We start from the raw sequence: 14,958 nt of genomic DNA, 5'->3' as shown, positions 1-14,958 counted from the left end.
CCTGATCCAACAAGGTAGTAACTTTCTCAAAACAGAGATGAAGAAGAAGAGTTGGTTCTTATATGCCGCTTTTCTCTACCTGAAGGAGGCTCAGAATGGCTTACAGTCGCCTTCCTATTCCTCTCCCCACAACAGACACCCTGTGGGGTGGGTGAGGCTGAGATAGCCCTGATATTACTGCTCAGTCAGAGCAATTTTATCAGTGCCGTGGTGAGCCCCTTGCCACAAAGTAATAAAAAATTTTTGGAAGAATATTCATTTAAAATTTTACACACAATTCTGAATGCAGCACTAAATTAAGACTTATTTTATGAACGCTTCAGTCTATTGGTTTCTTCTGCCCACAGCACACCAATCGTCAAAGCTAGCCAATTACTGTTGAGGAAGCAGCCTCATACCTGAAAACTGTTTTTTCCTGGTTTCTGAGGATTTTATGTTCAGTGTTTCAGTGCAGAAAAGTGTTCTTCAGGAAGCCACCCCCCCAAAAAACCCCAAGGTTACAGAGTATAAACAAGAAAGGAACTGATTTAAAAGAGTAACCAGACTGACTATGCAGATAATGCACAGAAAAAGGTGGGTTCATAATCCACTCTGGTCCATTTTGCAACTATATTATTCCATCATTACAACATATTCTATATTACATATTTCTTCATTTCTACATACTAGCTATGGATTTTGACATACCAAAGTCTAAAGGAAAATCTATTATATATCTTACAGTAAAAAGATTTTCATTGTTCAAAATTCACTTCTGTATATGTTTATATTCTAAACTTGTTCTCACTCTGCTTCTACACTGTAATATAGCAGTCCCCAACCTTCTTGTAGTCGGGGACCGCCTCTGAGGGTGGGAGAGATCTGGCCACCGCACGTAAACGCGCACGCGCAGTTGCCGCACATGCGCATTTTCACCACTAGGTGGCGCCAATGCTCATGCGCAGAGCTGCCACGTGTGCACATTTTCACCAGCAGGGGGCGCAAACATGCATGCGCTGCAGCTCTGCACATGCACATTTGCGTTGCTGCCGTGCCGGCAGCTGCGCCTGCCTCTTCCCATCCCACTTGCTGCGGGGGGGAGGCAGGCGCGGCCACTGGCGGCCCGGTACCATGGCCTTCCGGGCCGCGGACCAGGGGTTGAGGACCCCTGCTGTAATACGTTTACATTAATTGCAATACATTTATATACAATTTTAAATTTACCAGCTTTCCGCAGGATTTACCAGCTTTCCACAGGGCCTGCAAGACAGAGCTCTTCTGCCAGGTTTTTGGTTGAGGCCGGGGTCAGCGAATGAGTGCCAACATTCCCCCCGCCCCGGACCTAGTAAGTTAGATCTCCTGCCCACCCTCCCTGCCGCTCTGATAGCAGGGGTGGGAATAATAAGAACTTCCGCCATGTTGGGATTGTTTTAAAGTCTTTTAATGGGTATTTTAATGGGGATAGGACTGTTGTGACCCGCCACGAGCCTACGGGGAGTGGTGGGAAAGAAACCTAATTATTATTATTATTATTATTATTATTATTATTATTATTATTAATAATAATAATAATAATAATAATAATAATAAAACTTTCTCATTCTATGTTTGTCTCCCACTTACATAATAGACACTCCATTATTTGATTCCGCTCTTGTGTTATAATTGTTCTGGTTGGCTGATTTCTTTATCCAAAAATACTTGGGTAAGCCGTCATCTGTGTCTGCTGACTGAAGTTTTACTATCCTTTGTCTTGGATTTTTAATGAATCCACAATCTAAATCAGACCTGCTGCTTAATAATACAATTTTATAATTGGAATTGTTAAGCCTTCTCTCTTTTTTTTCTCATCTTGGAGTATTTAAAAAAATATTCTTGGTTTCTTGTGATTCCAAATAAATGTATTTATCTGTATTTGCCACTCTATCAATATTCTTTCTTCTATATGTATAGGTAGCATTTGGAATGAAAATATTAATTATAGCAATATATTCATTTTGATTGCTGAATTTCTACCCAGCCACAATTTTGTTTTAAAAAATTCAATTTGTATAAATCTGCTTGTATCAGTTTCCAGATCTTTTGAGAATTGTTTTTGAAAATACTACAATTTTGCCCAGTCACATTTATCTCCAGATATTTTATTGAATCAGTGGCTACTGTGAAGTCTGTACTCTTTACAATATTATCTTCTTCATCTTGTTACTTTAAGAATTCCATTACCATTTCTTCCTGAAAAGTATCCAAATTCTTCAGTATGTTCTATTACATACTGTTAACAATTTGTGTGGTCCCAAATTGTTAGAACAATGTTGTCTGCATAGCTTTTCATTTTTAATTCCATGACATTCACTTTTGTTTCTCTGCTCCTTGTGTTTTGTCTAACCTTTGTAGCTGCAGTCTCTATCACCAGGGTAAATAATAAAGGTGACTAGGGACAGCCCTGGCGAAATCTGTCTTTCGATCCTCAATGTATCTTTTAAATTCAGCATTTACAAATACAATTGTTGGTAGTTTCTCACATTTAGGAATTCTAGATCCGTTCTTCTTTGGATCTAAAATTCCATTCATATTTCCAAAGACCATTAGATCATCATCTTGAAATTTGAGCATAATATGAACAAAATCCCCCCTTCAAGGATCGCTGCCTTGTTGTGGCAAGGGGGCTTGCGTAGTTCAGTGAAGCTATGAGCTATACCGTGCAGGGTCACCCAAGACGGACAGGTCATAGCTGAGAGCTCTGACAAAAGGTGATCCACTGGAGAAGGAAATGGCAAACCACTCCAGTATCTTTGCCATGAAAACTCTATGGACAGTTCCAATAGGCATAACGATATGACGCCGGAAGATGAGCCCCTCAGGTCGGAAGGTGTCCAATATGCTACTGGGGATGAGCAGACGGCTAGTACGAGTAGCGCCAGAATGAATGAAGCGACTGGGCCAAAGCCGAAAGGACGCTCAGTTGTGGAAGTAACTGGTGGCGAAAAGACAGTCCGATGCTGTAAAGATTTTTATTCCATAGGAACCTGGAATGTCAGATCCATGAATCAAGGCAAGCTGGACGTGGTCAAACAAGAAATGACAAGACTGAACATCGACATTTTAGGAATCAGTGAACTAAAATGGACAGGAATGGGTGAATTTAATTCAGATGACCATCAGGTATACTACTGTGGTCAAGAATCTCGCAGAAGAAATGGAGTAGCCTTCATAATCAATAAGAGAGTAGGAAAAGCAGTCTTGGGATACAATCCCCAAAATGACAGAATGATCTCAGTTCGAATCCAAGGCAAACCATTCAACATCACAGTGATCCAGGTCTATGCCCCAACCACTGCTGCTGAAGAGGATGAAGTTGATCAGTTCTATGAAGCCCTACACCACCTTCTAGAAGCAACGCCAAAAAATGATGTGCTTATCATCATGGGGGATTGGAATGCTAAAGTAGGAAGCCAAAAGATAACCGGGATAACAGGCAAGTTTGGCCTTGGAGTACAAAATGAAGCAGGGCACAGGCTGGTAGAATTTTGTCAAGAGAATACAATGGTCATAGCAAACACTCTTTTCCAACAACCCAAGAGACGACTCTACACATGGACATCACCAGACGCTCAACACAGTAATCAGATTGACTATGTGCTCTGCAGCCAAAGATGGAAAAGTTCTATCCAGTCAATAAAAACAAGACCAGGAGCTGATTGTGGTTCAGATCATGAGCTTCTTGTTGCAAAATTTAGGCTTAAATTGAAGAAAGTAGGGAAAAGCACTAGGCCACTCAGGTATGAACTAAATCATATCCCCGACGAATACACAGTAGAGGTGACAAATAGATTAAAGGAATTAGATCTGATAGACAGAGTGCCTGAAGAACTATGGACGGAGGTTCGCAACATTGTACAAGAGGTAGCAACTAAAACCATCCCAAAGAAAAAGAAATGCAAGAAATCAAAATGGCTGTCTGAGGAAGCTTTACAAATAGCTAAGGAGAGAAGGGAAGTGAAAGGCAAGGGAGAAAGAGAAAGATATACCCAATTGAATGCAGAATTCCAGAGAAAAGCTAGAAGAGATAAGAATGCCTTCTTAAATGAACAGTGCAAACAAATAGAAGAAAACAATAGAATGGGGAGGACCAGAGATCTTTTCAAGAAAATTGGAGATATGAAGAGAACGTTTCATGCAAAGTTGGGTATGATAAGGGACCAAAATGGTAGGGACCTCACAGAAGCAGAAGAGATTAAACAAAGGTGGCAAAATTATACAGAACAACTATACAAGAGCGAGCTTAACATCCCTGATGACCACAGTGGGGTAGTTACTGACCTGGAGCCAGACATCCTGGAATGTGAAGTCAAATGGGCCTTAGGAAGTCTGAGCAACAATAAAGCTAGTGGTGGTGACAGCATTCCAGTTGAACTATTCAAAATCTTAAAGGACGATGCAGTAAAAGTGCTACACTCAATATGCCAGCAAATTTGGAAAACTCAACAATGGCCACAGGATTGGAAAAGGTCAGTTTACATTCCAATCCCAAAGAAGGGCAATGCCAAAGAATGTTCAAACTACCGCACCATTGCACTAATTTCTCATGCTAGCAAAGTTATGCTCAAAATCCTACAAGCTAGGCTCCAGCAATATGTGGACCGAGAACTTCCAGTAGTACAGGCAGGATTTCGAAGAGGCAGAGGAACTAGAGATCAAATTGCCAACATACGCTGGATCATGGAGAAAGCTAGGGAGTACCAGAAGAACGTCTACTTCTGCTTCATCGACTATGCTAAAGCCTTTGATTGTGTGGAGCACAACAAATTGTGGCAAGTTCTTAAAGAGATGGGAATACCAGAGCATCTTATTTGTCTCTTGAGAAATTTATATGCAGGTCAAGAAGCAACAGTGAGAACTGAACATGGAATCACTGACTGGTTCAAAATTGAGAAAGGAGTTCGGCAAGGCTGTATACTGTCGCCTTGCCTATTTAACATGTATGCAGAGCACATCATGAGAAATGCGGGATTAGAGGAGTCACAAATTGGGATCAAGATTGCAGGGAGAAATATCAACAACCTCAGATATGCAGATGATACCACTCTAATGGCAGAAAGTGAAGAGGAATTAAAGAGCCTGTTGATGCGGGTGAAGGAGGAGAGTGCAAAGGTTGGCTTGAAACTCAACATCAAGAAAACGAAGATCATGGCATCCGGCCCTCTCAATTCCTGGCAAATAGATGGGGAAGAAATTGAGATAGTGACATACTTTATTTTCCTGGGCTCCAAGATCACTGCAGATGGGGACTGCAGCAAAGAAATTAAAAGACGCTTGCTCCTGGGGAGGAAAGCTATGGCAAATCTAGATAGCATCCTAAAAAGCAGAGACATCACCCTGCCAACAAAAGTGAGTTTAGTCAAGGCTATGTTCTTCCCAGTTGCAATGTATGGCTGCGAAAGCTGGACCATAAGGAAGGCCGAGCGTCAAAGAATTGAGGCTTTTGAACTCTGGTGCTGGAGAAGACTCTTGCGAGTCCCTTGGACTGCAAGGCGAACAAACCGGTCAGTCCTAGAGGAGATCAACCCTGACTGCTCTTTAGAAGGCCAGATCCTGAAGATGAAACTCAAATACTTTGGCCACCTCATGAGAAGGAAGGACTCCCTGGAGAAGAGCCTAATGCTGGGAGCGATCGAGGGCAAAAGAAGAAGGGGACGACAGAGAATGAGGTGGCTGGATGGAGTCACTGAAGCAGTAGGTGCAAACTTAAATGGACTCCGGGGAATGGTAGAGGACAGGAAGGCCTGGAGGATCATTGTCCATGGGGTCGCGATGGGTCGGACACGACTTTGCACATAACAACAACAAATGAACAAAATCTCAAAAAAATGTGACATTGTTTGGCACATGTATTATTGCTAGCATACACACCTTGTCTTCAAGGAGTTTCATTTTGTAAAAACAAAAATTTCTTTCTGGATCTCTTAATTCTTTTATTACTTCTGGTTGTGAGTTGTTTATATAAATAGCTACTCCATGCATTTTGTTTAGGTGTGAATCAAGATATACTTTACCTAATTTTTTATTATTGAAAATATGTTCATATTTCTTCTTTATGTGAGCATATAGGCATACGATATCTAAATTTTGCTTTTTAAGTTGGTTAAAATTTTCCATACATTTTGTAGGGTCGTTCAGTACATTTATATTTACTGATGCTATTTTTAATTTATCAATTTTGTCCCAAAGTTGATGCCATGATCATTTATTCTCCTGTGGTCTTAGGTGAACTGTGTTTTGGATTGCTTGAACATTTTCCTTCAGTTCCTCTAGGTATATCCTCTGCTTGGAATTCTTCAACCAGCAGCTTGACTTGTTCTTCTGCTTTGATTCCTTTTGGTAAATATACCTATATTGCTAATGACATTTTCCATAGATATTTTATTTCCTTCTCTTGTAAAATCTGTCTCAATAAGTCAAAGTCTTTCCTTTTCCTTAATTGTTGGTAGATCCTGCAAAATCTGTACTTTTTTGCAACTTGAAAAGGGAACTCACTTTACTCCTTTCATATTGCATCTCATATTTTTTAATAACTGAATTGAAGAAGTTTATCTCAGGGTTACATATTCCTGAATGCAAGTCTTGAATTCACTATTATCTATCTGGACAATATTGGGGAAATCTCATTGTATCTTAAAGTAATCTTGTCTGCTTCTAAAATACAGGTTATTAGATCACCATTGGGTTTCCAAGATATCAATTGTTTATTCTCCTTTCTCAGTCTAGGAATCTTGAATTTTAGATATATATCATTTTTTTTTGCTTCTTTTTAAAACTTCAGATTTTGTGTGTGTGTTTTATCTTGTAGTGTGCATTAATCTCTGACAGTCTGCCTAATGGTTCTTGACATGAATCATAGAATCATAGAGTTCGAAGGGGCCATACAGGCCATCTAGTCCAACCCCCTGCTCAATGTAGGATGAGCCCAAAGCATCCAAGAAAAGTGTGTATCCAACCTTTGCTTGAAGACTGCTAGTGAGGGGGAGTTCACTACCTCCATAGGCAGCCTATTCCACTGCTGAACTACTCTGACTGTGAAAAATTTTTTCATGATATCTAGCCTATATCGTTGTAGTTTAAACCCATTACTGCACGTCCTCTCCTCTGCAGCCAACGGAAACAGCATCCTGCTGTTTTTCATAGTTTTTTTCTAAGCCAGGCTTTCTCATCCAGGGTTTAATGAGACCCTGGGGTATCTTGAAGCCCCTGGAAGGGTTGCCTTTGCTTGAAGACTGCCAGTGAGGGGGAGCTCACCACCTCCTTAGGCAGCCTATTCCACTGCTGAACTACTCTGACTGTGAAATTTTTTTTCCTGATATCTAGCCTATATCGTTGTACTTGTAGTTTAAAGCCATTACTGCGCGTCCTTTTCTCTGCAGCCAACAGGAACAGCTTCCTGCCCTCCTCCAAGTGACAACCTTTCAAATACTTAAAGAGGGCTATCATGTCCCCTCTCAACCTCCTTTTCTCCAGGCTGAACATTCCCAAGTCCCTCAATCTATCTTCATAGGGCTTGGTCCCTTAGCCCCAGATCATCTTCGTCGCTCTCCTCTGTACCCTTTCAATTTTATCTACGTCCTTCTTGAAGTGAGGCCTCCAGAACTGCACACAGTACTCCAGGTGTGGTCTGACCAGTGCCATATACAATGGGACTATGGCATCTTGTGATTTTGATGTGATGCCCCTGTTGATACAGCCCAAAATGGCATTTGCCTTTTTTACCGCTGCATCACACTGCCTGCTCATGTTTAGTTTACAATCCACAAGTACCCCAAGGTCTCGTTCACATGCTTCTTGAATATTCTGTATTCTTTCCTCAGATTCTTGAGTTTTACTCTGAATACTCTGAATTTTCTTCTTTCCTTAAGTTCTTGAATATTTTTCTGGATATTCTGAATATTCTTCTTTCCTCAAATTGCTGCATTTAATTAACCAATATTTATGTTAACTTTTCTACCAATTCTTTAGCAGGGTTAGGTCTTCATCAGTTTCTTTTACATTCCTTTTGCTTTTTTGATCTGTTCCAGTTGCTGTTATTCTTTCTGCCCTTTTGTTTCTAAAAATATTAAACAAATTTTCTATATATTGTTTCCATATACTTTTTAATATGCAGATAAAGGAGTTTACAACTGTCAAATTTTATATTGATAAACTAAACAAGCTATAGTTAATATCTATTATAATGTATATTTTAAATATTTATAAATAAGACTTAAATGATGAAAAATATATCTTATTTCCTAATCTTCATTTCATAATCACAATTATGTCAGCAGCAACATATTTTATATCTTGGATTAAAATTTAAATTTAAGAAGGGAGGTGGAGAAAATAATAAGGAAAAAGGGAATTGGAAAGAGGGAAAAGGAAAAGAGGGAAGAGAGAAAAAACAAAAATAGTAAAAAAAAAAGATTTTATATTATTATTGAAAATGAAAATGTTACTGAAAAAAGAAAAAAATAAGAAAAAAGCAAAATATGCGTATGTTTGTGTACAAGAGTATTTCCTTGTAAGCTATTTTGAGACTCAATCTCCTTCTCTTCCTCTCCCCACCACAGACTCCCTGTGAGGTAGGAAGGGCTGGAAGAGCTCTGACAGAGCTGCTCTGTGAGAATAGCTTCAACAAGACTGGAACTAGCCTAAAGGCACCCAGATCGCTGCATGTGGAAGAGTAGGGAAACAGACCCCGCTCTCCAGATTAGAAATTGTCACTCTTAGCCACTACACCAAACTGGCTATTTGATTTGTTGGCTCTTTAAAATCTATTATAATCAGAATCATAAACCTAATCTATTATAATCATATTTCGTTCAGAGAAAGCCAAGAAATAAAAAAGTGAGGGATGGGGCTTGCCCAGAGGCTGTGTTTTTGTTTTCAATGTGCTATTTCCTCTATGGTTCCCATCACCTGAGGGAATAAAATAGTCTGACATTCAGAGTTTTAATGGTATTTTTATATGCTATGAATTATCAGAGATAGTACTCTAGTAGATTTTAGCATAAGACAGTGGTTTATGTCTTCCTGTTGAGCTGTCTATTTGTTGAATGCCAAGCTGCTCTATTTTTTTAAACTAATTAATTAATTTTTTGCTGCATCACACTAGAGCTGAGGCTCTGGTCTCTTCAAATAAACACCCTCACCAGGCAAAAAAATTGCGGCAGTTAGTCCACAGAGAAGATAATCCATAAGGATAAATTACAATTACAGATTATTTCATCTGCTCCAGAGGTTTTTTTTTAAGTTGGAGCTTTCTTGAAATAAGTAATTAGAATAGGCACAGTTCAATTTTTTATCTCTGCACTGTCATAAATCCCTTGATAGTTGGTTCTTTGTACTTTGTAGTGCATAAGTGTTCGGACATTTTCTTACCGGTGAAATCAGATGCTGCTGGGAATCTGCCAGCCTTCCAAGATAAGTTATAATTCCACGGTGGATCTTTAGCAGTGAGCCAAAAGAATACAGATTTATGAAAAAGAGAAAAGAAAAAATATATATAAATACAAGTGGGGAGTCAACCTTTGCTGGCAGAAGCCCCCTTATTCTCTGCTGACTGTGATATTACCAAAACCAAAGTGAAATCAGAATAAATCAGCTCTTCCCCAAGGATTCATCAATCAATTGGATGTCCCCCATAGGTGAAATGTAAGAATAAAGGAATAAATTATCTAATTCCTGGTGTAAATGCGTCTACAGCAAGGTGAAGTCCGGAGCTTTTAAAAATGCCCAGGATGTCCTGGATAATGATATTTTTGTAAGCCACCTTGGGGAGAAATGTGGGGTAAAAATTCCTAAATAAATATAAAGCAGCCCAGAGGGATTTTCTTCTTATACATTCTAAATATCACAATGTAAGTCCTGCAAAGTAGTTGTACTTTTTAAGTGATAGGTGGCACTGTTTTCTCACTGCACTAGGTAGTATTTGATCACTATTCTGTAGGTTCTTTGGGGCTGGTTAACACAGTTTGAGTCTTCATTCTATCAATGTCAGGAAACATAATTGATAATATTATAAGCCTGAAGTATCAAGTTCACTAAATGAAAAATACATAGTTATAATTCAATTCTTTGTCCTTCTTAAATAGCTTTAAAATTGTTTAAAATATCTAAACAATAAGTACAAGCAACATTTCAGGATTCTGCAATGAGATGGAAATGTGTTTGAAATAAATACTATTAGAGAACTAGACAGCCCAAGAACTTCTTGAGGAGACACAAAGAATTAACATAAAGAATGCAAAGAGCTTTTGGATATTCCTATGTGAAGAAGAATCAGTCTGCACTGCAATTGTAAAACCAAAATATTCCAGCATTCTTCCATGTTCTAGAAGTCCGTATTAAAAACATCTAGACATGGCATAAAGAATGAGAATGAAGCACCAGCTATTCTACCTTGTGGGCCCTCAAATCCCAGAAATGATCTTCCAAGGAATTGGAAGGGTTTGTAGGAGTGGAGAAGAACACAGGGAAAATCAGTATTGCTTGGATGCATTTTTGTACACCTGCTACTGTCTTGAGCTCTTTAGAGGAAGGGAGGGATTAGATATTCATATCCTGATGTCAGTGTTCAGATGGAGGCTGCCAGAAAGCACTTGTCTATATTGGCTCTTCGTATGGGAAGAATTTATTGGAAAACCTTTTCCTGTATGTCAGGCCAGACATACATGATGTCAGCATTCCAGTGCTGCTACCACCAGGAGCATCTAGTGATAATGTCTGAAATATAGTACACATATAAGGAGATAAGAAACGTGGTATCAAATGTATGTGGTTAAAAAAACTGGTGGCCTCTGTAACAAGTCCTATTTGAAATGCTCATAACAATGCAAGTCTATGTTATAATATCATAAATCCATTGGGTTTAAGGCAATGTATCTATTTAGGATGGCACTGGAACCAGTGCTATGGAATAATTATTTATTTTTAGATTTTTACCATACCATTCCCCTAGGGACTCATGGCAGTTTACAACATGGCAGTTAAAATACACAATACTTAAATATAATTTTGGTTTTAAAATCTAAAATTCAGTTTTAAAATATAGCCAATCCAATTATGAAACCTATGGCCACCTCTTTTGAGATAGAATATGAAGATGGGTTATTGAACTAGGGGGCCATACGGAGTGTCCCTGAGGTGTTGTCTGCAGGTGGACTTTTGAACAGGGTGGCCAGCATCCTCTTGTGGTTATTTCTGGCCTCAAGCATAGGCCTGGTGGAACAGTTCTGTCTTGCAGGCCCTGTGGAAGTGATTGAGGTCCTGCAGGGCCCTGATCTCATTGGGCAGAGCGTTCCACCAGGGGCCTGGTTGAGGCCAATTTCACCTTCCTAGCCCCCCCCCTGTCCTTTTTTTATTTTTGTATTTGTATTTGTATATTACCTGCCTCCCCCCAGAGGCTCAAGGCGGGTTACAACATCAATAAAACCTTGCCTCAAACTGGCTCCTTGGTATACCAGAGAGCTAAGGGAGTGGAAGAGGGAAGTGAGATGGCTAGAGTGAATGTAGAGGATGATTCGTGACAAAGCAGCAAGAACATCTTATAGCATGTTTATGAGTGTGTATGTGATAGTGGTTAGGGCAGCTAAATGAAAGTTTTGTGCTGTCTTTATCACATCCGCGAGTTCTTGCTTGGCCCAATTATTTAGGGTAATTTGATCTTTGACCCTCGAGGAGGAGCACCAACTGGCTCCTGGCTGTGAGGCATTAGCGAACTCAAGTCAAGGGACCAGCAGATAGGAGGCCTCTTAGGTGAGATTATCAACCTCTCTGTATCTACTGGGGAGTACAGAGAGGTACTGAAAGAGACAGTTGTTTGCCCTTTTCTTAAAAAGCCATGGCTGAACCCATGAGACCCAGCCAACTACTGCCTGGCAGTTGAAAGGGCTGAGGTGGACCAGCTCCTGGAGTACTTGGAGGAAACGTAGGCTTTCAACCCATATCAGTCTGATTTCTGTCATGGCCATGGGGTGGCGACGGTGTTCATTGTCTTTGTGGATGATCTCCAGCGTGAGCTGGATTGGGGCAGTTTGGCCATCCTCATGATGCTTGATCTGTCAGCTGCATTTGATGTGGTCAACCACGAGTCAATGATCCACCACCTCACCAGAGCCAGAATTCGGGAGACAGCCCTTAAATATTGTGCTCATTCCTCCAGAACTGGACACAGAGGTTGCTGGTGGAAGGAATTATCGCATCCCTATCGACTCCCTTGTGGGGTCCCACTGGGAGCGGTCCTTTCCTCCATGTTGTTTCACATCTTTATGTGTCCTCTGGCACAGCTGCCCGAACTCTCCCCTTCCCTGATACATTTGCCAGATATTTGGAAGCTGTGAATGGATGGTTTGAGCACAGTCATCTGAAACTAAATCTCTCCAAAACATGTGGCTGGGCAGGAAGATGGCAGGACAGGAAGCGTACCTACCTATCTTAGCTGGGCTTCAGCTTAGCATCTCATCCTCAACAAGAAATTTGGGTGTGATTCTCAATTCCTCCTTTTCTATGGAGGCTCAGGTCATGGGAGTAGCTCATATGGCATTTTATCATCTGTGCCAGGCAAAGCTACTAGCACCCTACCTGTCACCAGACTGCTTGGCCACAGTGATCCATGTGACAGTCACCTCTAGGATTTCTGTAACTCACTCTACACAGGGCTGCCTTGACCTTCACCCAGAAACTCTAGCTGGTACAGAATGCAGCTGCTAGTGCACTAACTAGACCACCATGGAGGGCCCATATCCAACCAGTGCTGAGGTAGCTGCATAGGTTCCCAGTTCTGGCCCGGATAAGGTTCAAGGCTTTGGTATTGACCTTTAAAGCCATTTTTGGCTTTGGTCCAACCTATCTAAGGGGCTGCTTGTCTTCTTATACTTCCTGCAGAGCTCTTTGCTCTGCGGGTATTAATCTGTTAGAGGCTCCTGGCTCTAAGGAAGTATGCCTGGCCAGAGCCAAGGCGTTTTTGGTCCTGGCCCTGACCTGGTGGAATGAGCTCCCAGGAGAGCTGAGGGCCCTGACGGAGCTATCACAGTTCCACAGGACCTGTAAAATGGAGCTCTTCCACCAGGTCCTGGGTTGAGGCCAGAGCCAAGATCAACATGGCCCCTCCTCAGGCTGGGCATTTACATGTTTGCACCCCATCTCTAGGTTTGTCTGCTCAGGAGGTAGAGGGTACTTTGGCTGCTGATCTTGGAGGGTTTCTTGGGTGTTTTATTGATCTATGAAGTTTTATTATTGTAAGCTGCCATGAGTCTCTGGAGAGTGGTGAGATATAAATAAATAAATGACATGACATGACATGACATGACATGACATGACAGGTAAAAGAAGATAATTCAATGGCAGTGTGATTAAGAACTATACAAACTTCCTTGCACAGTAGATAATGTTTTTACAAAGGAGAACATACCATAACATTTGATGTTTCTATCAGAGATTTTGGATTTATTCCTTGAATATTTAGTGCCTGGTTGGTTTCCTAGCTGATTATTAGAAATCTCTTTTTTAATGTATCATAGAACAGTGGTCCCCAACCCTTGGTCCACAGACCAGTACTGGTCCGCGGCAGAGTGGCAGGGCAGAGTGGCAGGGCAGGGCAGAGTGGCAGGGCAGCCCCCGATGCAGCAGCCAGGGAGGAGGACGAGGAGGAGCCTCGGCCCGGTATTGAATGATCCACAGACCAGTACTGGTCCGTGGATCATTCAATACCGGGCCGAGGCTCCTCCTCGTCCTCCTCCCTGGCTGCTGCATCGGGGGCTGCCCTGCCACTCTGCCGCCGGCTCACCTTTGGTACTCTCCAGCAGTCACCATGGCTGGGGCTCCCCATCAGCATGGCATTGTGCAGCTGCTGCTGGCAGCATCCCCCAGTGGGCGGCGGGAAGTCAGGGGCTTATGTGGTGGGAAAGCAAGTGGAGCAGGGGCTCAGGCGGCGGCGACATTCCTCGGTAAAAGACTACCCCCCTGCCCGGGCCTCAGTAAAATGGTCAAGCATTGACCGGTCCCCGGTGATTAAAAGGTTGTGGACCACTGTGCTGGAATTGTAACTGAAGAAGAAGAAGAGTTGGTTCTTATATGCCGCTTTTCTCTACCCGAAGGAGGCCCAAAGCGGCTTCCAATCGCCTTCCCATTCCTCTCCCCACAACAGGCACCCTGTGGGGTGGGTGAGGCTGAGAGAGCCCTGATATCACTGCTCGGTCAGAACAGCTTTATCAGTGCTGTGGCAAGCCCAAGGTCACCCAGCTGGCTGCACGTGGGGGAGTGCAGAATCGAACCCAGCATGCCAGATTAGTAGCACTCCTAACCACTACATCAAACTTGCTCTCCTGAATATCCCCCCCCTTCTCTAGAATATGTTTGTGTCTATTGTCCATTGAGAAAATAACAGAACAAGTTGGGACCTGAGGAATTCTAGGGAGAGGAAGAGAGAAAATTTGGAAATCTGCCCCACCTCCAAAATATAGACCTCCAGAATCTATAAGCACTCAGAAACATGAGCTAATCCCCTTCCCTTCAAGGAGCTGTCAAAATTCCACATGTCCTTGGACATACTCAGTTCTCACTGGGCTACTTTGAAGGTCTTTTGGTCATTACTTTTTGAGATAATTAATCTTATTTTATGCAGCTTCTATAACCTTCATATCTATGTAACATTCAAATGTGTAGTATTTTGTATACTGTCTCATACTACATATAGCTTTGTCATTATTTAGGCATCAAATATATTTTTTTTAAATGTCAATGGGACATATTGCTGTGAAAACTGATATATATTTTTGGATTTTCGTGTTTATCACAAAAATGCCACATATTATTTATGCATGGCTATTATTTGTGCGTACACTTTATAGAGATTTTAACTAAATAAATTTCCCCCTGCTGTGCTCTTTATTCCTTCCCTCCTGCTTTGAAAATGTCAGGCATTTAAATTGAGCCTTGGGCTATAAAAGCAAA

At 41.4% G+C, this 14,958-nt stretch overlaps 1 protein-coding gene across 3 annotated transcripts in view; it reads right to left on the bottom strand.

The window, feature by feature from the left end:
- Positions 1-14,958, bottom strand: part of GJB7 (gap junction protein beta 7) — a 30,369-nt gene that overhangs the window by 11,895 nt on the left and 3,516 nt on the right. Inside the window, exon 2 of one of the 3 annotated variants that reach the window (XM_077305007.1) lies at positions 9,388-9,453. The exons of 1 other annotated variant lie outside the window; for it this stretch is intronic. The gene's annotated coding sequence lies outside the window, so the exon portion shown is untranslated. Of the gene's footprint in view, positions 1-1,602; positions 2,010-9,387; positions 9,454-14,958 lie in introns of those variants that run through there. One more of the 3 variants, XM_077305027.1, reaches the window with a different exon arrangement.

The sequence above is a fragment of the Paroedura picta genome, chromosome 1 (genome assembly GCF_049243985.1).
Source record: "Paroedura picta isolate Pp20150507F chromosome 1, Ppicta_v3.0, whole genome shotgun sequence".
Taxonomy (NCBI): domain Eukaryota; kingdom Metazoa; phylum Chordata; class Lepidosauria; order Squamata; family Gekkonidae; genus Paroedura; species Paroedura picta.
Note: the sequence above shows the minus strand (reverse complement) of the source record. Positions and strands in the feature narration are given on the sequence as shown.